At 41.1% G+C, this 24,193-nt stretch overlaps 1 long non-coding RNA gene across 1 annotated transcript in view; it reads right to left on the reverse strand.

The window, feature by feature from the left end:
* Positions 1 to 24,193, reverse strand: part of LOC138988905 (uncharacterized) — a 39,025-nt gene that overhangs the window by 7,051 nt on the left and 7,781 nt on the right. The window contains exon 2 of the long non-coding RNA XR_011465156.1: positions 19,650 to 19,734. This is a non-coding gene — a long non-coding RNA (uncharacterized lncRNA). The remainder of the gene's footprint in view (positions 1 to 19,649; positions 19,735 to 24,193) is intronic.

The raw sequence follows: 24,193 nt of genomic DNA on the forward strand, positions 1-24,193 counted from the left end.
GCAGAAATGGAAGTCCTGACCACAAACTGGGGCTGGCTTTGGCAGTTTAAAGATGTACAGCTAATTCACACCATAATTACTTCTTTTTAAAAACATTAAAGTTGATTTACAGTATTATATTAGTTTCAAGTATACAACAAAGTGATTGTTATATATCAGATCAGATCAGATCAGTCGCTCAGTCATGTCCGACTCTTTGCGACCCCATGAATCACAGCACGCCAGGCCTCCCTGTCCATCACCAACTCCCGGAGTCCACTCAGACTCACGTCCATCGAGTCAGTGATGCCATCCAGCCATCTCATCCTCTGTCGTCCCCTTCTCCTCTTGCCCCCAATCCCTCCCAGGATCAGAGTCTTTTCCAATGAGTCAACTCTTCGCATGAGGTGGCCAAAGTACTGGAGTTTCAGCTTTAGCATCATTCCTTCCAAAGAAATCCCAGGGCTGATCTCCTTCAGAATGGACTCGTTGGATCTCCTTGCAGTCCAAGGGACTCTCAAGAGTCTTCTCCAACACCACAGTTCAAAAGCAAGTATATATAACTGAATCACTTTGTAATATACATATAACTGAATGTAGAGATATATGTTAATATTATTACAAGATATTGAATATAGTACCCTGTGCTATATAGTAAATCCTTGTTGCTTATCTATTTTATGTATAGCAGTTTGTATCTGTTAACCCCGCACTCCTAATTTATCACTCCCCTCGCCCTGTCCCCTCTGGTAACCATGGGTTTGTTCTCTATGTCTGTGAGTCTGTTTCTGTTTTGTATATAGATTCATTTTGTGTCATAGTTTAGATTTCACATATAAGTGATATCGATTGATATCTGTCTTTCTCTGACTTCTTTCACTTGGTATGATCTCTGGGTCCATCCATGTTGCTGCAAATGGCATTCTTTCCTTCTTTTTTATGGCTGAGGAATTACGATTACTTCTGAGCTTTCACTACTAGTAGTAATGTGTGATCACCAAGTGAATTGTGAGATTTGTATAGCCCAACCTGTAAGTATACAAACATGGAACTGGGAATGAACCAAACCCATTTACCATTCATTGACATCTACAGTGTGCCTTGCCCTGCAGCTGGGAAGAGTAGCGTGGGAGCAGGGGCAGCAGGCTGAAAACTGTGATAGAATCTCTGATGCCAAGAAAATGAGTCAATACCTGCTGTAGAAAAAAGATGGGTTAGTACCACTATCTGTGTTGACAGTTTGAGATAACGGGTGTTAGTAATTTTCTAGAAAGAGATTTCCTATATATTGAGAAATACTGAAGGGGGCAGGAAAGTCCCAATGTGTGAGTGCATCCTATGCCTCCTGATTGTCTACATGTGAGCACAGGCCCTGCTCCTGACCTTGCTGAATATTTCCCATTGCCAGTCAATGCTGCTGGTAGAAGCCTGCAACAATAGTCTTTCTGGGTCCCTGCCCAGACTCAACTCACTGTTCCAAACAAGGCGCCTAAAAAGAAGCTTTCCTGGAGTGGGCTCCATGTGCTGCACCTCTGCTGCATGATCCTCTAGCACCAGGGTCCAATTAACATCCATAAAACTGACCCATCCTACGAGACCCTTTCCCGGAAGTACCTGTCATATAACTGGGGCTGGAGCGCTATTCTAGCCATGAAAACAGTGTGGCTAATGGGTAGGAACTCAGGGAAGGGAGGAGTCTTAATTTCAGGTGGATTACCTGTGAGCTTCTGATGACCTCCTTACTCCATCGCCCCCAGCATGATCACTACCGCTCTACCAGTGTTCTTCCTCTCACGAGGGGACAACAGCTGGCTTTCTGTACATTTGTCTCAGCAAACCAGCAGCTGTATAACTAAACACCAAGCAAGTGTTCAATAATAGAAATTACAGAAGCCTGCTGAGTGTCACGCCTCTTGAAAAGGTACTCAGATTCAGGGTTGTTTGTTTGATAATTTTTATTTTAACATTGTTCTGGCCAAACAAAATATATCTACAGTCCATATGCTAGCTTCACAGGCCACCAGTGGGTTACTTCTGATGTGGACCATCCTTTCTTTCATGAGCAGCTTTTAAATTTTTATTTACTTATTTTAGTGAGGTGTAGTTGATTTATAATACGATGTAGGTTTCAGGTAAACAACATAGTGATTCACAATTTTTAGAGGTTATAATCCATTTAAAGTTATTATAAAATAAATATTGGCTATATTCCCTGTGTTGTATAATATATCCTTGTAGCTTATTTATTTAGACATAGTCATTTGTACCACTTAACCCCCTACCCCTATATTGCAACTCCCTCCCTTCCCACTGGTAACCACTAGCTCATTCTCTGTATCCGTGAGTATGTTTCTTTTTTGTTACATTCAGTAGTTTGTGGTATTTTTTAGATTCCACATATCATATGGCATTTGTCATTCTCTGTCTGGCTCATGTCACTAAGCATAATACCCTTCTCGTCCTCTCTCAACCTCAGTTCTGCACTTGAATCACGTGAAGAATTTTAAAAAACATACTCATAAGGGACTTCCCTTGTGATCCAGTGACTAAGACTCTGGCCCCACCCAGCTTTGATCCCTGGTCAGGGAACTAGATCCCCCATGTCACAACTAAGAGTTTGTATGCCACAGCTACGACTCAGCACAGCCAAATAAAAATACATAGTTAAAGAATAAAAACATAGTCATAAATGAGTTCTTGATTCTATACCAGACCAATTCATCCAGAATCTTTGGGGGTGGGGACTGGGCATTACTATTTTTCAAAAGCTTCCTTAAGGAGTCTACTGAGCAGCTAAGTTGGAGGACCATCATCTTCAGGCTGCTTTGCTGCTGCTCTTCCAAACAAAGGAGCAGAGACAGCCCTGAGAAACAAGCCAATAGGAATGCCCTCAGATACCCTTTGGGTAAGGCTAAGTTTGGAGAAGACACTTTCAAGGATGTTCTGGTGGTCCTTGTAGTTCCTACAGATTCCTGCAGACCTGGCTTATCTCCTTAGATAAGGAAATTAAGACCTGACAATTGCACTCATCTCACACGCTAGTAAAGTAATGCTCAAAATTCTCCAAGCCAGGCTTCAGCAATATGTGAACTGTGAACTTCCTGATGTTCAAGCTGGTTTTAGAAAAGGCAGAGGAACCAGAGATCAAATGGCCAACATCTGCTGGATCATAGAAAAAGCAAGAGAGTTCCAGAAAAACATCATTTCTGCTTTATTGACTATGCCAAAGCCTTTGACTGTGTGGATCACAATAAACTGTGGAAAATTCTTCAAGAGATGGGAATACCACACCACCTGATCTGCCTCTTGAGAAATTTGTATGCAGGTCAGGAAGCAACAGTTAGAACTGGACATGGAACAACAGACTGGTTCCAAATAGGAAAAGGAGTTCGTCAAGGCTGTATATTGTCACCCTGTTTATTTAACTTATATGCAGAGTACATCATGAGAAATGCTGGGCTGGAAGAAACACAAGCTGGAATCAAGATTGCCGGGAGAAATATTAATAACCTCTGATATGTAGATGACACCACCCTTATGGCAGAAAGTGAAGAGGAACTAAAAAGCCTCTTGATGAAAGTGAAAGAGGAGAGTGAAAAAGTTGGCTTAAAGCTCAACATTCAGAAAACAAAGATCGTGGCATCCGGTCCCACCACTTCATGGGAAATAGGTGGGGAAACAGTGGAAACAGTGTCAGACTTTATTTTTCTGGGCTCCAAAATCACTGCAGATGGTGACTGCAGCCATGAAATTAAAAGACGACTCCTTGGAAGGAAAGTTATGACCAACCTAGATAGCATATTCAAAAGCAGAGACATTACTTTGCCAACAAAGGTTTGTCTAGTCAAGGCTATGGTTTTTCCAGTGGTCATGTGTGGATGTGAGAGTTGGACTGTGAAGAAGCCTGAGCACCAAGAATTGATGCTTTTGAACTGTGGTGTTGGAGAAGACTCTTGAGAGTCCCTTGGACTGCAAGGAGATCCAACCAGTCCATCCTGAAGGAGATCAGCCCTGGGATTTCTTTGCAAGGACTGATGGTAAAGCTGAAACTCCAGTACTTTGGCCACCTCATGTGAAGAGTTGACTCATTGGAAAAGACTCTGATGCTGGGAGGGATTAGGGGCAGGAGGAGAAGGGGACGACAGAGGATGAGATGGCTGGATGGCATCACTGACTCGATGGACGTGAGTCTGAGTGAACTCCGGGAGTTGGTGATGGACAGGGAGGCCTGGTGTGCTGCGATTCATGGGGTCGCAAAGAGTCGGACACGACTGAGTGACTGATCTGATCTGATCTCAGTGCTACTATATCTTCATCACTTCATGGGAAATAGATGGGGAAACAGTGGAAACAGTGTCAGACTTTATTTTTTTGAGCTCCAAAATCACTGCAGATGGTGACTGCAGCCATGAAATTAAAAGACGCTTACTCCTTGGAAGGAAAGTTATGACCAACCTAGATAGCATATTGAAAAGCAGAGACATTATTTTGCCAACAAAGGTTCGTCTAGTCAAGGCTATGGCTTTTCCTGTGGTCATGTATGGATGTGAGAGTTGGACTGTGAAGAAAGCTGAGCACTGAAGAACTGATGCTTTTGAACTGTGGTGTTGGATAAGACTCTTGAGAGTCCCTTGGACTGCAAGGAGATCCAACCGATCCATCCTAAAGGAAATCAGTCCTGGGTGTTCATTGGAAAGACTGATGGTAAAGCTGAAACTCCAATACTTTGGCCACCTGATGTGAAGAGCTGATTCATTTGAAAAGACCCTGATGCTGGGAAAAGATTGAGGGCAGGAGGAGAAGGGGACGACAGAGGATGAGATGGCTGGATGGCATCACCGACTCGATGGAGAAGAGTTTGAGTAAGCTCGGGGAGTTGGTGATGGACAGGGAAGCCTGGTGTGCTGCAGTCCAGGGCGTCATAAACAGTTGAAATGACTGAGCGACCGAACTGAACTGGTTCTCTGTCTTGAGAACTTCATCTGGACATCTTCCCCTATAACCTTTCCCTCTAACAACCCATCCTCCAGCATTTCTATCTACTACCAAAACACAAATGCTGAGAAATAGGCCTTGCCCTCCATCAAGGCAGGAATCCAGTCCCCTTATGACTCCAGGGAACGTGATTCAAAAGGAAGGTGGTTGAGTGGAGCAAAAAGAATAAAGACAGAAAGAACAACAAATAAGGAAAGAATGAAAAAATGGAAAACGCAGCTAAGTAGGAACTAAGGGCCTCACCCAACCACAGCTTCAACTCAGACCATTAAAGTCTCACATGTTGATGTGCACACATGGTCACAATGAATTGTGGGTTAGTGTCAAACGTTTACTGTCACTCTATCAAAATAGAGCCTGCCATTAAATTAGCTTAAGGTTGAAAATGAATTATTTCTTAACATGCTGTGTCCAGGGTCCTTTTTTTTTTTTTTGGTGGACTGCACAAGAAGTAGCTGAGAATTAATCTGTAAAAGAAAAAGTCCTCTTCATATCTTGAATTTGAAGGTAAGGCTGAACGAAATGATAACCTAACTTCTGTGTTTTAGATGTGAAGAAACTGAGGTCCAGGATGGTGAAATGACTCCTCTAATATCACACAACTATCTTGTGGCAAAGCTAGACGTGGTATCAAGATCCACAGTCAAAACATGCGTCTCTACCAGTATAGTCTGTGCACAGCAGCAGAACCCTTCCCGACAGAGATTCTGCAAGGCCCACAGTCGATTGGTCAGAGCTGTACATCCTAGATGTGTTTTCGTCTCTGTTCTAGGATATGCATTCAGAAGCAGTTGGTTGGTTGCTCAGTTGCTTCAGTTGTGTCCAACTCTCTGTAACCCTATGGATGGTAGCCCACCAGGCTCCTCTGTCCATGGGATTTTCCTGGCAAGAATACTGAAGTGGGTTGCCAAGCCCTCCTCCAGGGGATCTTCCTGACCCAGAGATCAAACCCACATCTCCTGTATCTCCTGCATTGCAGGCAGATTCTTTACTGACTGAACCACCTGGAAAGCCCATTGGGAGGTAGGGGTGACCTTAAAAGATACATTTATAAACCACAAGGATTCCTTCTGTTCTTCCCCATAGTTGGATATGCAGAGTCTGTGGATGCATTTCTGCCATATCCATCTTAGACTGTGTGGGTCAATGATACAGAGCATCCCTACTGGGGAGAGTCTGGACACTAAATATCTGAAAGAAAATAGCAAGTCTTAATCACCCAAAATCCCAAAAGTAGCTAAATGACCACATAATTGACTGAACCAAAACAAACAGAAAAACATAACTGAATATGCCGTCCACCAATTGCTGTTATTAAAGAACAAAAATCATGTCCCACCCAAGTCATCATTAAAAATCAAGATAAAAAAGTTGAAGACATTTTAATTTTTTCTTCATAAATCTGGATACTCATTCTTAATTCCTAAGCTCTTTATTACCCAACTAGGGGCTTATCCTTTCACTGCAAGCTTCCCTTCTGCATTTCTCTCTCTTCAGCATGGACATCACATTGACCCCAAAGTAGAGCAGCAGTTCCCCTTCTTTCTCCCATAGATTCTCAGGCTCATGTGAAATAGAAAAGCCAGGAGCTCTACATACTCTCTCAGTCCCCTGTAGAATAACCCTCCTCCTCTTCCTAGTCTCTGCTGGGCAGACTCAAGCAACCCACTGCTGTGACTGCTCCCTCATCTCTCTCTGTTCCCTGACTTTTGGGTCATTGCCTCATTTGCTCAGAATCATTTTTTTATCCTCAAATAATTTTCTCTATCACATATTTCAGTGATTATTTACTTATTCATCTTTCCTAATCAAATTCATACTTCTGGAGGACAGAAACTACATTTCTGTCATTTTATACTTTTCAGCAACCAGTAGGTTATGTAGTTAATGAGTTATTATGTACATGAATGAATGAAAGAAATAAAGACCAAAATGAAGGAAGTAGTTTTACTACCTTTGTTTATGCTGATGGTTCTTTCTCTAGGGGAAATAGACATTTTGTCCAACTCTATAAATGAAAGTTGCTCAGTTGTGTCCAACTATTTGCAACCCTATGGACTATACAGTCCATGGAATTTTCCAGGCCAGAATACTGGAGTAGCTAGCCTTTCCCTTCTCCAGAGGGTCTTCTCAACCCAGGGATTGAACCCAGGTATCCTGCATTGCAGGCAGATTCTTTACCAGCTGAGCCACAAGGGAAGCCCAAGAATACTGCACTGGGTAGCCTATCCCTTCTCCAGTGGATCTTCCTGGGTCTCCTGCATTGCAGGTGGATTCTTTACCAACTAAGCCAACTGTGTATATAAAAGCATAATTAGAAAAGAAATGTTTCAAAACACAGTTTTACAAGGGTGTCTTCCAGTTGATTATGCCAAAAACGAGAGCCCAATGAACCTAAAGTTAATGTTGATTTTAAAAATGTGTTGATCTGGTGTTTCTTGGTGATTTAATATAGCCTTTAGACTGCAGGGTGAGGAGGTATGTAGAATTTGCATAGAATCAGCCCTAAAGAGAACAGTTGTAAAAGAGAGTCAAAAACGCCCCCAAATAGCTCCTTCATTAGTTTGTTATAGAGCCCTATACCTACTGAAATTAAAAACTACTATTCTTCAGAACTGGAGAAGGCAATGGCACCCCACTCCAGTACTCTTGCCTGGAAAATCCTGTGGACGGAGGAGCCTGGCAGGCTGCAGTCCATGGGGTCGCTAAGAGTCGGCTACGACTGAGTGACTTCACTTTCCCTTTTCACTTTCATGCATTGGAGAAGGAAATGGCAACCCACTCCAGTGTTCTTGCCTGGAGAATCCCAGGGACGGAGGAGCCCGGTGGGCTGCCGTCTATGGGGTCGCACAGAGTCGGACACGACTGAAGCGACTTAACAGCAGCAGCAGCATTCTTCAGAAGAGTAGTTCTGAAGTTTTATTATTCTTATTATTCTTGAGACAATTCAATAATCAGGTATTGAATGCCTATGAATCATTAGATCTGGACATGTTACCAAGGATATTTCTTGCCTACAGGCATAGAGCACTAAATGGTCAACTCAGTAGCGTGGCATTGTTTACTTTATTAACCAACTAGGAACCTTTCTCTCCTAGCAAAGATCAGGGACTTAAGCAAAGTGGGCAGTTAAGCTTTACTGGCCAGTATTCTTCCATTAGAAGTATTTCCTTTGACACTTGCTTTTTGGTGACACCTTGTGTGGGATGGAATTTGCATAATTTTTTTGGCTCATCTTAGGGAAAAATAGATTTTCACTTTCTTTAAATGAATGCTCTATTTTCCTTAAGGACCAAATCAGCCTTGTCATTTGAATAAATGTCCCAAACCATGCAGCCCAGAGCTAATCCATGGCTTTTAGGGCCCTCGGGCAGGTGATGGCATTTGCACATCATTCATGAGGATCTCTCCTATGACACCAAACAGACATTTACAGCTTGTTAAATAACTACTTGAATTTTAAAAAGTTTAATTCAGAGGGTACATTTTGTCATTCTCCCTGGAAGACTGCTTATGGCTACATAGTTTTTGCAATGCCCACTGTGAAATCTTTGACTTCTAAATCTACAGAAGACCCACATGGAAAAATTCCTTCCTTTCCAATTTTACTATCAGAAAGTTAATCCTTAAGTGAGTTATGTATTTCTTGTGGGTCAAGTTTCTCAGTCTAAACTGGTTGTAATATCACAATAATCAGACAAAGAAGAGAAATAAAAGGAAATCAAATTGGAAAGGAAGAAGTAAAATTGTCACCATTTACATTTGATATGCTACAATTCAGAAAAATCCTAAAGGAACCACCAAAAAACTACCAGAGCTCAATGAATCTGGTAAAGTTGCAGGATACAAATTAGCACCCTGAAATCTGTTGCATTTCTATACATTAACAATGAACTATCAGAAATAGAAATTAATAAAACAATCTCACTTACCATCACAACAAAAAGAATAAGATATCTAGAAATAAATTTAACTAAGAAAGTAAAAGATCTATACTTGGAAAACTATAAGACACTGATGAGAGAAATTGATGTTGACATAGCAGATGGAAAGATACACTGTTTCCAGGGATTAGAAGAATTAATATTGTTAAAATGACCAAATTTCTCTAGGGAATCTACAGAGTCAATGCAATCCCTATCAAAATACTAGTTGCATTTTTCACAGAATTAGACCAAAAGTCATTCTAAATTTTGTATGTTAACACAAAAGACCCTAAACCGCCAAAGCAATCTTGAGAAAGAACAGAGCCGGAGGTATCATGCTTGCTGATATCACACTATACTACATAACTACAGTAATAAAAAACAGTATGACAATGGCACAAAAACAGATACAGACATCATGGAATAGAATGGAGATCCCATTAATAAACTTGTCATTAATCTATGACAAAGGAGGCAACAATCTAAAGTGAGGAAAAGACCGTTTCTTCATTAAGTGGTGCCAGGAAAACTGAAGAGCTACATGTAAAAGAATGAGATTAGAACGTTTTCTCATACCACATAAAAAATAAACTCAAAATGGCCTAAGGACTTAAGTGTAAGACTGGAAACCATAAAATTCTTAGAAGATAACATAGGCAAAATACTCTTTGACATAAATGATAGCCGTATTTTTTTATCTGTCCCTAAGGCAAAGGAAACAAAGACGAAAATAGACTAGTGGGATCTAATTAAAGTTAAAAGTTTTTGCACAGCAAAGTAAACCATTGATAAAATGAAAAGACAACTTACTGAATCGGAGAAAATATTAGCAAATGATATGATCAACAGGGGATTCATATTCAAAATATATAAACAGCTCATACAACTTAATATCAAAAATCAAACAAACAACTTGATTAAGAGTGGGAAAAAGACCTGAATAGAAAATATACAGATGGCCAACAGGCAAATGAAAAATGCTCAACATCGCTAATCCTCAGAGAAATGCAAATTAATGCCACAAGGCGATATCACCTCCTGCTGTGCTGTGCTTAGTTGCTCAGTCATGTCCGACTCCTTGTGACCCCATGGACTGTAGCCCACCAGGCTCCTCTGTCCATGCGATTCTCCAGGCCAAAATACTGGAGTGGGTTGCCATGCCCTCTTCCAGAGGACCTTCTCAACAAAGGGATTGAACCCATGTCTCCCCCATTGCAGGCAGATTCTTTAACATCTGAGCCACCAGGGAAGCCCAAGAATACTGGAGTGGGTAGCCTATCCCTTCTCCAGGGGATCTTCCCGACCCAGAAACTGAACTGAGGTCCCCTGCATTTCAGGTGGATTCTATACCATCTAAGCTACCAAGGAGGCCCTATCACCTCATACCTCACACCCATCATCAAAAGACCACAAATAACAGCCATTGACGAGGATGTGGAGAAAAGGGAACCCTAGTACATTGATGGAAGGAATATAAATTGGTGTAGCCACTCTGGAAAACAGTATAGAGGTTCCTTAAAATAGTTCTAAAACTAGAACTACCATATGACCCAGCAATTCCACTCCTGGGTATCTAGCTAAAGAAAACAAAATCACTAATTCAAAAAGATACACATGCTCCAGTGTTCACAGAAGCTCTATTTACAATTGCCAAGATATGGAACAACCTTAGTGTCCATCAACAGGTGGGTAAAGAAATGTGCTACTTATACACACACACACACCCCCTACCCCACTGGAGTACTACTCAGCCATGAAAAAGAATAAAAATTTTGCTCTTTACAACAATTTAGATGGACCTGGAGGGTATTATGCTTAGTGAAATGTCAGACAGAGAAAGACAAAGACTGTATCTTATTACTTATATGCATAACCTAAAAAATAAAATGAATGAATGTAACAAAACAGAAACAGATTCACGGTGAGCAAACTAGTGATTACCAGTGGGGTGAGGGAAGGGAGGAGGAGCAAGACAGGAGTAGGGGATTGAGAGGTACCAACTACTATGTACAAAATAAACAAACTACAAGGATATATGGGCTTCCCTGGTGGCCCAAATGGTTAAAGAGTCTGCCTGCAATGCAAGGGACCCAGGTTCTATCCCTGGGTTGGGAAGATCCTCTAGAGAAGGGCATGGCAATCCACTCCAGTACTCTTGCCTGGAGAATCCCATGGACAGAGGAGCCTGGTGGGCTACGGTCCATAGGGTTGCAAAGAGTCAGACACAACTGAGCGACTCACACTTTCACTTCACTTTCACTGTACAGCCCAGGGAATATAGGCAATATTTTGCAATCAAAACAGTATGGTACTGGCACAAAAACAGAAGTATAGTTGAATGGGACAGGATAGAAAGCCCAGTTATAATCCCACAAATCTACAGTTAATTAAACTATGACAAAGGAAGCAGGAATATCCAATGGAGAATGGTCTTTCAATAAGTGGTGCTGGGGAAACTGGACAGCCACATGTAAAAGAAGGAAAACATTCTCTAACACCATACAGAAAAGTTAACTCAAAATAGATTAAATACTTAAATGTAAGATCACATCTATAAAACTCCTAGAGGAAAACATAGACAGGACACTCTTTGACATAAATTGCAGCCATATCTTTTTGGATCCACCTCCTAGAGTAATGAATAAAAACAAAAATAAACAAATGGGACCTAATTAAACTTAAAAACTTTTTGCATAGCAAAAGAACTATAAACAAAATTAAAAGACAGCCTATAGAATGGGAGAAAATATTTGCAAAGGATGCAACCAACAAGGGATTAATCTCCAAAATCTATTAATAGAAATAGTCAGTGCAGCTCAAACAAACAAACAAACCACCAAGCAATTCAATTTAAAAAAAAATGGCAGAAGATCTAAATAGACATTTCTCCAAAGAAGACACACAGATGGACAAAAAGCACATAGAAAAATGTTCAACATCACTAATTATCAGAGAAATACAAATCAAAACTACAATGAGGTATCACCTCAAACCAGTCAGAAAGGCCATCATCAAAAAGTCTACAAATAATAAATGCTGAAGAGGCTTTTCAGAAAAGGGAACCCTTTTGCACTGTTGGCTTGGGTTGTACATTGTTATAACTACTGTGGAAAACAGTATAGAGATTCATCGAAAAACTAGAAATAGCATTACCATATGACCCAGCAATTATACTTTTGGGAATATAGACAAAGGAAATAAAAATATGATATTAATGAGATATATTCATACCCACATTCATAGCAGCATGATATCTACAATAGCTAAGACATGGGAACAACTTAAGTATCCATCAGTGGATGAATAAAGAACTTGTGAAATATATATATACACACTATTCTACTGTGTGTATATATATGTACATATATACACACATACATATACACACAGACACGCAAGAATAGTACTCAGACATAAAAAGAAGAAAATCCTGCCATTTGTGATAACATGGATGGGTATTATGCTAAGTGAAACAGGTCACACAAAGACAAACAATGATCTCATATGTGGAGTCTAAAAAAAGAAGAAGAAAAAAAACCCAAACTCATAGAAAAGGAGAATAAATTTGTAGTTATCAGAGGCAGAAGATAGTGGATGAGAGAACTGGATGAAGGTGGTCAAAAGTTTCACACCTCCAGTTATAAGTACTGGGGATGCCATGTACAACATGATGACTATAGTTAACACTGCTATATGATATATTTGAAAGCTGTTAAGAGGATAGATCCTAAGAATTCTCAACAAAGGTAAATAAACATTTTTTTTCCTTTTTCTTTTTTCCTTTAGTTTCCTTTGTGTATGTGTGTCTATATGAAATGATGGATGTTAACTAAACTTTTTTGTCTTTTTTGCCACATCACATGGCATGTGGGATCACAGTTTGCTTACGAGGGATCGAACCTGTGCCCCCCTGTCTTGGAAGCACAGAGTCTTAAAAAAAGGGAAGTCCCCTTAACTAAACTTCTTGTAGTAATTTTTTCACAATATAGACAAGCCATTATGCTATTTACCTTAAACTTATACAGTCTATATGTAAATTATATCTCAATAAAACTGGAGGAGAAAAGATGTCATAGGAGTTGATTGGTCAAGGATATTTTCTAGTTCACCTATTCCAACCAACTCATTTTACAAATGAGGACAATGAGTTTTAGTGTGAGTTCAAAGTTACAAACTAATTAGCAGCCAAATTTAGGTTTCTGGACCCCAAATTCAGAGTTCTTATGATTACATTGCCATAAAACCTGTATTGTTAATCTTTCATGGGTCACATCAGAAACATGATCTGACTTCACATGCCGGATCTTGAGCTTGAAATTAGGACAGGACAGAGTTGCCAGCTGTCCAAGTGAATCCTAAGGAGAGAGAACTGAATGGGGCGGGGGTGGTACGAGCAGGAGGTTGGAAGACTTTTAAATATAAATGATGGCTGGGATTGTTGGGAGGAGGAGACGAGACGTAGCACCAAAGTCACAAGGAGAGTATTGATATTGGTCAGTTTCCAAAAGAGCGATTTGCCTGTAGGAAAGGATTAAAAAAAAAAAAAAAGAATCCTCAAATATATTAGGGTTGTGTCCTTTATTCATCTGTTCAACCATCTTTGTTGTCTGAGATGTCGTAAGATGGGGATCTCTGAAGTTTTAGAATAAAAACAAAATATACTATCAAAATCCCACAGCTTATAAAGCCCTTCCCCTCTTCACACAAAAACTGTAAATACAGGAAGGATTTCATTTTATAGCACTCTAAGAAACTGTCCCTGATTATTATTACTATTATTCGTCTTCCCACTCCTCCTTCCTTCCCCATCCTCCTCTTTATTGACTTCTCTCTGAAATAAATGTATCACTATCTAGGCTCTGAAATTTAAGCTATTTATTGTAATTTGACTTACAGTGTGCACGTGCCCAGCTGTGTCTGACTCTTTTGACCCCATGGACTGTAGCCCACTGGTCAATGGGATTCCCCAGGCGAGAATACTGGAGTGGGTTGCCACTTCCTACGCCAGAGGATCTTCCCGACCCAGGGATCGAACCTGGGTCTCCTGCATTGTCAGGTGGAGTCTACCAACTGAGCCACCTGGGAAGACTTAATTGTCATATTCTCGTAACTCTGAAGGAACTTCTCTGAAAGGACTAGGCCCACAGAGATCAGAGGTGTACCCGGACTTTACAGCCCAAAGAAATGCTTTCCAGTGTTATTTCTTTGGAAGTTAATTCCTTGCTCTTTATACACAACCATGATCCGCCTGTTTTATGATGACTGGTAACTGAAACAGGCTATAGAAATAAATAATTATGTAACCATGTCAACCTGTTACATGGTTGTAAAGACAGTCTCCATTTTCAAATACACACATGCACACACACTTTCAAGCTGGGAGTCTTCACTTTGCAGGTTGTAAAACCCTGAATCATTTATTCAAAGGGATAAATGTGATTTTGTGATTGTAAAGACTAATGAAATTGTACACAGTCAATGAATTCATCGATTATCTCAAAGTCTGACAATCTTATTAAACGGCTTTCTAGATTTAATTTGAACTCTCATCCTCTGAAAATAATAAGCCACTTTGGGGAACATGGTAATGTATAGAGTCATTAGGCTTCTCAGTAAAGATTGTATTTTTCTGTAAGATTTTTCTGTATGAGTGTGAGAATAAAGTTAGAACAATTTTAGAGGGATTAAGTACACAGAAAGGAATCCATTCCAAGCAATAATTTGGAAAGTTGTATTTGAACCTGAATTAGAGCTGTAAGCCCTTAGAACTTACCTGAGCCTATGGAGTTCCTTTACGTGAATTCAGTGGGCTGGAGAAAATTTTAACAATGGTTATTTTATTTTATTTTTTTTTAGTCTATACAGAAATATTTATTTTTCAAAGTCTATATCTAGTTTCTCAGTCTAAGTTACATCATGCTAAGCAGTTTGTGGTTGAAGTATGTTTAAGACTAAAATCAAAATCTTAGTTTATAAACAGATAACTAAAATGGTGATAAGGTAAAATTACTCATTTTATATCAATTGCACAGTTAATCCAACCAAAGCAAAGATCAAATGTTCCTATTTCTCCATTAAATGAAATAGTCTACTTACTTTATTTTTTTGTTGTTGTTTTTCTATTAAACCTTTAATTTGTGTTTTGTTTTTTTTTCTTTAATGTCACAGTCAACCCTAGAAGTGAAGGACAGGGAATACTGGTGTGCTGCAGTCCATGGGATCACAGAGAGTTGGATACAACTTAGCAACTGAACAATAACCCTAGAAAAACTAAGCTACACTTCCAAACTACTCTAGTTTTATGAGAAAAATAGCAAGTGCTCAGAACAATTTCCCCTCAAGTGTTCTGCCACAGGACTGGTTCTTAAATCCAGGTAATCTCCAAATCTCCTGGAGGGGGTGCCAGTCCCAGAATTTCTGATTTAGTAGTTCTGGGTGGGGCCCAGGAATTTACATTTCTACCAACTACCCAAGTGATACTTATTCCCAGGACCACACCTTAAGAACTAAAGATTAGTGTATATATATATATATGTGTGTGTGTATATATACACACACACACATAGACTTTCATTATATGACACGTATGTGATATTATACATATACATATATGTATGGGCTTCCCTTGTAGCTCAGTTGGTAAAGAATCTGCCAGCAGTGCAGGACACCTGGGTTCGATCCCTGGGTTGGGAAGATCCCCTGGAGAAGCAAATGGCAACCCACTCCAGTATCCTTGCCTGGAAAATCTCATGGACAAAGGCGCCTGGTGAGCTGCAGTCCATGGGGTCGCAAAGAGTTGGGCACGACTGAGCGACTAACGCTTACTTACACTTACTTACATATATGTATAGAGAGAGAGGGGGAGAGAGAGAGAGTGAATGATAAAGTAAATGTAGCAAGTGTTAATTGGTGAATCTGGGTAAAAAGTATTCGTGAATTCTTTACCCTTAATGCAACTTCTCTCTAAGTTTGAAATTATTTCAAAATTAAAATTAAAATATTATTCCATGGGGCTTCCCTGGTGGCTCAGTGGTAAAGAATCCATCTGCCTGCCAAGGCAGGAGACACAGGTTCGATTTCTGATCTGGGAAGATCCCACAAGCTATGGAGCAACAAAGCCCACGTGCCACAACCATTGAACCTATGTTCTAGAGCCTGGGAGCCACAGCTGCTAAGCCCACGTGCCACAGCTACTGACGCCTGCATGCCCTAGAGCCTGTGCTCTGCAACAAGAGAAGCCATCTGGATAAGAAGCCTGAGCACCGCAACTAGAGAGCAAGCCCCACTCACTGCAGCTAGACCTTCCAATTCCAATACTTTACTAACTTCCATCTGTTTCTTCAGAGGAATTAACACATTTGACACTTAACTATGTAAAGTTTTACTCATCATAATCTTTCCCACCCTCCTTTATCTTCTGACAGTTCTGCATGGAAGCCACTATTCATCTAGCTTTGTTCATGGGCAAATTATAAATCTTTACTGCCCAAGGGTTTTGAGAGAGACAAGGTCGGGGCCAAGATTTAAAAGAAGCAAACCTTCTCTGGTACCCAGATTGAATAAGAGACTAGTTTTAACAATTGTTTCAACTCTAGTGCTATAATTTATGCTGATATTCTTTGATTTGTAGTTTTTGTTTGTTTAATCCTAATCATCCAAAAACTGGGTTTCTAAACCCAATAGATATGTAGGGTGAACCAGTCACAAAAAAAATGGGGATAGTTTTATTTATTAGGCTGCAGAGAAGTTGTTGGAAAGCCTGAAGGAAAAGCAGATGGTTCTTTTTTAAAAAAATTATTTCCTGGTGAATTTGGGATACTTTCCTATAAGAAATTACAGATCATTATTTTCCAAGTTACAGCTTTAGTCAGACAGATGGCACAAGACAAAGAACAAGAATTCTAGAGAGTTTCCATGGTGATTGCAGAAGAGTCGTGGCCTGTTTGCAATGATGTGTAATGCAGCATCTAGGATGAAGGTAAAACCCCATGGGATTCATTCCGCAACACCCGTGGATTTGAAGCTATTCAAAGGGTATTTGTTGAGCCTCCATTGTCTCAAAAACAGTCTCCTATTTATAGGGGGGAAGGGAGAGGAATGTCAAAGACAACACATTATTGGCCTTTCCCTCTAGAAGTATACAATATTGAGTGACATACATATGGATAAGAGCATTAATGAAATCTGTGAATTTGTCATTAATATAGCATTTTCATTTTAATGAAATCCGTGAATTTGTCCTTAATATAGCATTAAATATAGCATTTTAACAAGTGCTGTCTACATAAGAAGTGGCAAGAATACAATCCTGGTAACCTGGGTTAACAGCAGCTTCTTTATTTGTACACTATGTCTGAGGCATTGAAGCCCTATGACTAAGAGTCTGAGTTCTGAGCCAGACTGCCCATTTCATTTCCAAGCATTGCCATTTCTTAGTTGATCGACCCTCCATAAGTTATTTAAGTTTTCTGATTCTCAGTTTCCTCATCTATAAAAATAGGGATAATAATGGTGTGTAAAACTCAAAGAATTGTTAAAAGGATGCTATGAGTTAAGGCACGGAAAGGGTTTGGAACAGGTAGGTGTTCCATACATGTTAGCTATTAGCAAGAGGTATAAGCCCTCAATGCAACTTTATTCGCTAGTTTTCAAAAGACCAAGCTCATCTGATCTGAAGCAGAGAAAGAACAGAGTGGTTAAGATGACACTATTATCTGGCTCGGTAACCTTTGGAAGCAGCTTCATGTCTCTAACCCTCATTTTTTTCCTCTGGAAAATAGAGAATGCATCCGGTCCCATCACTTCATGGGAAATAGATGGGGAAACAGTGTCAGACTTTATTTTGGGGGGCTCCAAAATCACTGCAGATGGTGACTGCAGCCATGAAATTAAAAGGAAGGAAAGTTATGACCAACCTAGATAGCATATTCAAAAGCAGAGACATTACTTTGCCAACAAAGGTCCATCTAGTCAAGGCTATGGTTTTTCCTGTGGTCATGTATGGATGTGAGAGTTGGACTGTGAAGAAGCCTGAGCACCGAAGAATTGATGCTTTTGAACTGGTGTTGGAGAAGACTCTTGAGAGTCCCTTGGACTGCAAGGAGATCCAACCAGTCCATTTTGAAGGAGACCAGCCCTAGGATTTCTTTGGAAGGAATGATGCCAAAGCTGAAACTCCAGTACTTTGGCCACCTCATGCAAAGAGTTGACTCATTGGAAAAGACTCTGATGCTGGGAGGGATTGGGGGCAGGAGGAGAAGGGGACGACAGAGGATGAGATGGCTGGATGGCATCACTGACTTGATGGACGTGAGTCTGAGTGAACTCCGGGAGTTGGTGATGGACAGGGAGGCCTGGTGTGCTGCGATTCATGGGGTCACAAAGAGTCGGACACGACTGAGCGACTGGACTGAACTGAACTGAGACTGTAGTCACCTGCTGTGGTCACTGTGTAGAAATGAAATGGACCCCTCACTCAAAATTTGGTTTGGATGTGGAGACCAAGGATGTCACACAGACACACGAAGAGGGTCTGGGAAGATTTATGACTCACATAAGGAGGTTTTCTGGGGGACTCTAAGGTGGTTTCCCAAGCAACTCCAAGAACAGTTTAGGGGCACAAGGGAGGTACATTGGCTTTGATGTTTTATGATGAGGGGCGGGGCTGGAGTAAGGGTTCCCACTTACAGCAGGTTTACATTGTTTTAATTTCCCAGCAGCACCAAAGTACGGAGCGCTTGTGTTTTATTTGTTTGTTTGTTTAATAAGCTTGCCAAGATGTAGGGTAAAAGGGCAAAGTGGGGCCTGACAGCTGTCAGCAGCAAAGCATCAAAAAAGGGGTCAAGGACTTCCCTAGAGGTGCAATGATTAAGAATCCATCTTGCAATGTAGAGGACGTGGGTTCAATCCCTGGCCAGGGAACTAAGATCTCACATGCCAGGGGAACTAAGCCCATAAGCCTCAAGGGAGGATCCCATCAGCTGCAACAGAGACCTGATGCAGCCAAAATGAATAAATAAATAATTTCTTAAAATGGGGTCCGATTCTTTATTAGACCACCTCAGAGGATTGTTATGAAGATTACATGAAATTATGCACAAACAGACTTAAACTCAGTGGCTAGCAAATAGTAAATACTCAATAAATGATACCTTTTGAAATAAAAATATTTTCTTCTTAAAAAGAAAAATCCCTCAATTTTTAAAACTTGCCAGAAAATGCAAGAAGCAATACCTGCTTTCTTGTTCTATTTGTTTATACTTATATGCATTAAAAAAAAACTTCAACATCATCTCTATATACGAAAAAATAATTACTTGCAGTCTCCAACAGCAGAAAGACTGTGTTCTAAGAATTCTGTTCTAAATTGTCACTTGAAACACTTTTCCCATAGAAACAATGTTATAAATAGAGTTAAGTCCCCGGGGGATGCTCAAATTCTTCCTAAACTCTAACTAAAATAGTCCTTGATAGAGCAGCGGACTCAGTCCTAGAACAGCCCATGGGCCTCTCAGAACCCCAAGCTCTCCCAGGTCAAAGTGACCCCAGGTGACCTAAGATTTTTGGAATCTAGATTTGGAGGAATTCGCTGAATGGGAGCTGAACAGCATGGTTTGACTGATGGGGGCCCATGTGCAATTATCAAAGCACTTTCTGACAATCTCTAAATCAAACCCTGATGGGAGTGGCTCTGGGGGCCTCAAGGCTGTCTCACATCCCTGTGTGTGTGTGGAGGAGGGTAGTGCTTACCTTGAAGGGTAGGGATGCTCCAACTCTCTGCCATCCTAGAGAGGAGTTTGTCCAGGGACAGGATGCTCCAGGGGTGGACCATAGCCTGGGGGGAGGGGAAAACAGGGTTCTATTTTCTGGAGGCAGATTCTGAGGTGTGGGAGGCCTGGAGTGAGTGGTTGAGCAGAATTGTCTCTGGTCATGTGGAAAAGGCCAGGCCCAAGCCCTAAGCCAGTCTTAGAAGGTGTGTGCCTTTGCAGTCTCTCTCCTCTATACTAATGGTCCTTCTGGGCTGCGGGGAACTGCAGGGGCGATATTGGATAGCAGCAGCAATGTGAAGGAAGACAATCTGGATAGAAGATGAAAGACTTCAGAAGAAAGGGCAGTCTAGGCTCTCTGAAGGGGCAAAAGACAGCCTGGCAGATTAAAAGAGAATAGGATCAGCTCCCTTCATAAACACACTATGTGTCAGAGACCACACCAAGCATTTTATCTGTATGAGCACACTCCTCATCACCCTCTGATGCACTATTACCATCCCATTTTATAGATGGAGAAAATGAGACATGAGGAAATTAAATAACTTGTTTAATTATCAGACAGCTTAGTGAGTGGCAGTGCCAGAAATTGAACCCAATAAGTGGCTTGGCTACTGAGGCTGGGCCCTTAAGTGCTATGCTTTCTTCCCTTTCACACAAAAGCATTCACCTGGTGAATCCCAAAAAGACAAGGAGAGGTATATGAGGCAAAAGGCCAGATCTCCTGCTAGGAAACAAATGGGGGCTGGGACAACTGTGAGTCAAAGTGCCTTCATGTTCTGGAATGATTAGGACAAGCAGGCTACATGCCTCAGTCACATTCTGAAGTTAGTTCTCCTTGAAATACAGATGTGTCAGATGTGATGGATGCCAGACCTACATTAACAAGCAAGATTTGGCCCCTGCCCTCAAGATGTTCTCACAGTCTTGTGAGCAAAACAAAGAAGCAACTGAATGAGCTGTAAGCTGTCTCTGCCCAGCCAGAAACGGGACTTAGCCTTGACTCTGTAGGGATACATTATGCTCCGCCTGCGCTTCCCAGGTGGTGGAGTGATGAAGAATCCACCTGCTAATGCAGGAGATGCAGATTCCATCCCTGGGATGGGAAGAGGCCCTGAAGAAGGAAATGGCAACCCACTCCAATAGTCTTGCCTAGGAAATACCATGGACGAGAGCCTGGCAGGTGGCAGTCCATGGGGTCACGAAGAGTCAGACACAACTGAGCACAACAAGAACCCCCTATTTCTCCCTGCAACTCTCTTCCCCTCTGCCTGGTGGCCACTGAACATCCACAGGGCTCATTTGAAGCCCATCCCTGTGTCTCCTGACCTAGTGAAAGTCCACAGTAATATCCTGGTTTCCCCTCTCATAACAGCTCTCAGCATCTGAGCTTTACCTGTCCAGGATCTGTCTTCCCATTGAGGGTAATCGCCTTGTCTGTCTTGTTTGCTGGTGTGTCCTTAGCACCCAGGACAGTGTAGATGCTTCACAATCAGTCATTGGTTAAACTAGCATTGTTTATTTATTTAGTATAAGCAAATTCCATGCGTGGAAGGTATGAGAACAATGAGAACCCCTTGATAAAGTTGAAAATTTCTGAAAAGCCTATTTGATGCCTAGGAGTACTCTTGTTCTGCAGGCACTTTGAGCTGACATTTCTAGATTTGTATTATGGAAATTTTTTACACAAGAGTATGGATGTTTGTTTAACTTGTAAGGATTATTTTTCAAGTAATCACCATCTGGCTGGAATTCATAACCAAACTCTTATCAATTGCACAGTGTAATTTTTTTATAAAGTCATTATGGAGAGAATTTATAGAAGAGTTCATTATTAATGTTCTTCTGACAACATGCCATGAGATAAAAACATTTGATGCTCATTCTTTTAAAACATTTCCTTTTCATTCTTTTTTCAACATTTCCTTTACTTATTATTCATATAAACACACCACCAAAGCCTCTTTTGATTCTATTAAATGCAATCATATTATTTAGTCTTTTGTAACCAGAAATATATGGGGAAACAGTGTCAGACTTTATTTTTTTGGGCTCCAAAATCACTGCAGATGCTGACTTCAGCCATGAAATTAAAAGACGCTTGCTCCTTGGAAGGAAAGTTATGACCAAACTAGATAGCATATTCAAAAGCAGAGACATTACTTTGCCAACAAAGGTCCATCTAGTCAAGGCTATGGTTTTTCCAGTGGTTATGTATGGATGTGAGAGTTGGACTGTGAAGAAGGCTGAGTGCCGAAGAATTGATGCTTATGAACTGTGGTGTTGGAGAAGAGTCTTGAGAGTCTCTTGGACTGCAAGGAGATCCAACCAGTCCATCCTAAAGGAGATCAGTCCTGGGATTTCTTTGGAAGGACTGATGCTAAAGCTGAAACTCCAATACTTTGGCCACCTCATGTGAAGAGTTGACTCATTGGAAAAGACTCTGATGCTGGGAGGGATTGGGGGCAAGAGGAGAAGGGGATGACAGAGGATGAGATGGCTGGATGGCATCACTGACTCGATGGATGTGAGTCTGAGTGAACTCCGGGAGTTGGTGATGGACAGGGAGGCCTGACGTGCTGCAATTCATGGGGTTGCAAAGAGTCGGACATGACTGAGCAACTGAACTGAACTGAACCAGTAATAATGTGCCTGCCTCCATGTTAGTAACTGAGTTGAAATGCTACTTTCCAGGCCATAAGATCTGGCCTTACTCCTAAAGTTTGTGCTCCCAGGATGATGGTCTAAAAAAGGCTGAGTCTTGGAAAAGTGAAACTTGGGATAAACATAGAAACTACTTCTTCATCAGCCATTTGCAAGGTCTAAGTGAGCTACTGGGGGACAATGCCTGGCACATGGTGAGCATCATTAGTTGCTGTTATCAGTCATTAAGTAGCTATTATTAACATTCTCTCCAGAGCCAATTGCTATCTGCTCCATGACTATAGAGGTTTTTGTCTATTCACTGCAAAATCATAAGTGCCACTTAGACTAGTTTCTGGCACAGAACAGGGATTTAATATTTATTGAATATTAGTTAATGTAACTCTAAGCCAACCTTACCTACTCATGTACCAGGCAGTTGATGGATACCAGGACTATCCTCATCTCATTTCTTTCCCTTGATCCCATTTAAGTTCAGTTCTGCCCAACTCCTGGCCCCTGACTGTCTCCAGTTTTCATCCCCGTTCCTCCCTTCTGGACTTTCACACTTACCCTGATTTCCTTGGATTGACCAAGGCACTCTATAACGAGTGCTTCCCTTTTGCTCTTCTCTGCCTGGTTGTCTGAGGGAGAAAATTCTGCCCCACTTTTCGTCTTGATAACAAACTCTACTGCCAGCCTCACTAATTGTTTTTTCAACTATTTATCATCTATGTAGCATACCTCTGGAGAAGGGAATGGCAATCCACTCCAGTATTCTTGTCTGGAGAACCCCATGGACAGAGAAGCCTGTGGGCTACAGTCCATGGGGTCACGAAGAATCGGACACGACTGAGCAAATAACACATCAATACACATGTAGCACACAGTGTTCCAGGCCCTGGAGAAAACAGTGGTGAAGGAGAAAGGCAGGTTCGCTTGTCTTTGTGATAACAGGCTAAAACCATCACGATCTCTGTTCTTTTTATTATATTGCGGCCCAGAGGTGCAGAGAGACAGGGTGAGAGCTTTATGCAATGGACAGGCTGTAGATTCATGAAGGGTGAGAACCATGGCTAAACTGATGAGATGCCCAGCTCTGGCCTCTTTGAAATACCCTCACCAAAGAAGGTGCGGGTCGAGGTCACCTGCCATTTCAATGAACAAAGGGTGTTGCCACCATCGAGCCATCAGCCACTGCAGCCGCCACTGATGGCGTACACTGAGGGGAATTCAGGATGGAGAAGAAGAAGACACGGGCCTGGATGGTTAAGATGCATACCCAAGTAAAGACGTCAATGACCCCAGACTCTTGTATCTTCCCATACACAGACAAGCTCTAAAATCACTAACTTGAGGTGTCTGCTTTTGTGATTAGCAGTAATCTTTTGATGTTTGACTGTATGGTTTTGTTTTTCTCCCAGCAAAACTATATATCCTGGCTCCTCCCTAACTTCTTTGGAGCAGTTCCTTGGAGTTATTTGAGAGGCTGTCTCCTAGGCTATACTTCTCAGAAAGTCCCTGAATAAAACTTAATTTGAATCATTCAAGTTGTACATTTTTCTTCAGTTGACAGTATATTCCTTTAGAATCCTTGTATCTTAAATATCATGGAATATGCTCCTTTACTTTCAATCCTGAGGACTTAATTGTTGCTGACTACCAAAAAAGCTCACACTTGAGAACCCAGGTAAACTTTACCTCAGTTTCCCATGAAACACCTCACACCAGCCTTTAACTTCCAAAATTACAAGGCGGGTTGTTGAAAGATAATTCCTGCTGAAACTCCATGACAGCACTAAAATATGCCCCATGAGCTCTTTTAAAGTTTTGCCTCTACACACAGATTCCACTTTGTGTTTCCAGACACTTGGTTGTTTGAGA

Source organism: Bos mutus, chromosome 8 (assembly GCF_027580195.1).
Source record: "Bos mutus isolate GX-2022 chromosome 8, NWIPB_WYAK_1.1, whole genome shotgun sequence".
Classification (NCBI taxonomy): Eukaryota; Metazoa; Chordata; class Mammalia; order Artiodactyla; family Bovidae; genus Bos; species Bos mutus.